Raw genomic sequence first — 2,741 nt, 5'->3', positions numbered from 1 at the left:
AAACACGATTCAGACAGCCCCCCTGAGTTTCAATCTGCATAGTTTTATATATTATACAGCAACACCAAGCACGATTCAGACAGCACCCCTGAGCTTCAATCTGCATAGTTTTATATATTATACAGCAACACCAAACACGATTCAGACAGCCCCCCTGAGCTTCAATCTGCATAGTTTTATATATTATACAGCAACACCAAACACGATTCAGACACCCCCCTGAGCTTCAATCTGCATAGTTTTATATATTATACAGCAACACCAAACACGATTCAGACAGCCCCCCTGAGCTTCAATCTGCATAGTTTTATATATTATACAGCAACACCAAACACGATTCAGACAGCCCCCCTGAGCTTCAATCTGCATAGTTTTATATATTATACAGCAACACCAAACACGATTCAGACAGCCCCCTGAGTTTCAATCTGCATAGTTTTATATATTATACAGCAACACCAAACACGATTCAGACAGCCCCCTGAGCTTCAATCTGCATAGTTTTATATATTATACAGCAACACCAAACACGATTCAGACAGCCCCCCTGAGCTTCAATCTGCATAGTTTTATATATTATACAGCAACACCAAACACGATTCAGACAGCCCCCCTGAGCTTCAATCTGCATAGTTTTATATATTATACAGCAACACCAAACACGATTCAGACACCCCCCTGAGCTTCAATCTGCATAGTTTTATATATTATACAGCAACACCAAACACGATTCAGACAGCCCCCTGAGCTTCAATCTGCATAGTTTTATATATTATACAGCAACACCAAACACGATTCAGACAGCCCCCCTGAGTTTCAATCTGCATAGTTTTATATATTATACAGCAACACCAAACACGATTCAGACAGCACCCCTGAGCTTCAATCTGCATAGTTTTATATATTATACAGCAACACCAAACACGATTCAGACAGCCCCCCTGAGCTTCAATCTGCATAGTTTTATATATTATACAGCAACACCAAACACGATTCAGACAGCCCCCTGAGTTTCAATCTGCATAGTTTTATATATTATACAGCAACACCAAACACGATTCAGACACAGCCCCCTGAGTTTCAATCTGCATAGTTTTATATATTATACAGCAACACCAAACACGATTCAGACAGCCCCCCTGAGCTTCAATCTGCATAGTTTTATATATTATACAGCAACACCAAACACGATTCAGACAGCCCCCTGAGCTTCAATCTGCATAGTTTTATATATTATACAGCAACACCAAACACGATTCAGACAGCCCCCCTGAGCTTCAATCTGCATAGTTTTATATATTATACAGCAACACCAAACACGATTCAGACAGCCCCCCTGAGCTTCAATCTGCATAGTTTTATATATTATACAGCAACACCAAACACGATTCAGACAGCACCCCTGAGCTTCAATCTGCATAGTTTTATATATTATACAGCAACACCAAACACGATTCAGACAGCCCCCCTGAGTTTCAATCTGCATAGTTTTATATATTATACAGCAACACCAAACACGATTCAGACAGCCCCCGAGTTTCAATCTGCATAGTTTTATATATTATACAGCAACACCAAACACGATTCAGACAGCACCCCTGAGTTTCAATCTGCATAGTTTTATATATTATACAGCAACACCAAACACGATTCAGACAGCCCCCCTGAGCTTCAATCTGCATAGTTTTATATATTATACAGCAACACCAAACACGATTCAGACAGCCCCCCTGAGCTTCAATCTGCATAGTTTTATATATTATACAGCAACACCAAACACGATTCAGACAGCCCCCCTGAGCTTCAATCTGCATAGTTTTATATATTATACAGCAACACCAAACACGATTCAGACAGCCCCCCTGAGTTTCAATCTGCATAGTTTTATATATTATACTGCAATACCAAACACGATTCAGACAGCACCCCTGAGCTTCAATCTGCATAGTTTTATATATTATACAGCAACACCAAACACGATTCAGACAGCCCCCCTGAGCTTCAATCTGCATAGTTTTATATATTATACAGCAACACCAAACACGATTCAGACAGCCCCCCTGAGCTTCAATCTGCATAGTTTTATATATTATACAGCAACACCAAACACGATTCAGACAGCCCCCCTGAGCTTCAATCTGCATAGTTTTATATATTATACAGCAACACCAAACACGATTCAGACAGCCCCCCTGAGCTTCAATCTGCATAGTTTTATATATTATACAGCAACACCAAACACGATTCAGACAGCCCCCCTGAGTTTCAATCTGCATAGTTTTATATATTATACAGCAACACCAAACACGATTCAGACAGCACCCCTGAGCTTCAATCTGCATAGTTTTATATATTATACAGCAACACCAAACACGATTCAGACAGCCCCCCTGAGTTTCAATCTGCATAGTTTTATATATTATACAGCAACACCAAACACGATTCAGACAGCCCCCCTGAGCTTCAATCTGCATAGTTTTATATATTATACAGCAACACCAAACACGATTCAGACAGCCCCCCTGAGCTTCAATCTGCATAGTTTTATATATTATACAGCAACACCAAACACGATTCAGACAGCCCCCCTGAGCTTCAATCTGCATAGTTTTATATATTATACAGCAACACCAAACACGATTCAGACAGCCCCCCTGAGCTTCAATCTGCATAGTTTTATATATTATACAGCAACACCAAACACGATTCAGACAGCCCCCCTGAGTTTCAATCTGCATAGT

Source organism: Polyodon spathula, chromosome 54 (genome assembly GCF_017654505.1).
Source record: "Polyodon spathula isolate WHYD16114869_AA chromosome 54, ASM1765450v1, whole genome shotgun sequence".
NCBI classification, from domain to species: domain Eukaryota; kingdom Metazoa; phylum Chordata; class Actinopteri; order Acipenseriformes; family Polyodontidae; genus Polyodon; species Polyodon spathula.
The sequence above is the reverse complement of the archived record's forward strand: the minus strand, read 5'-3'. Positions refer to the sequence as shown.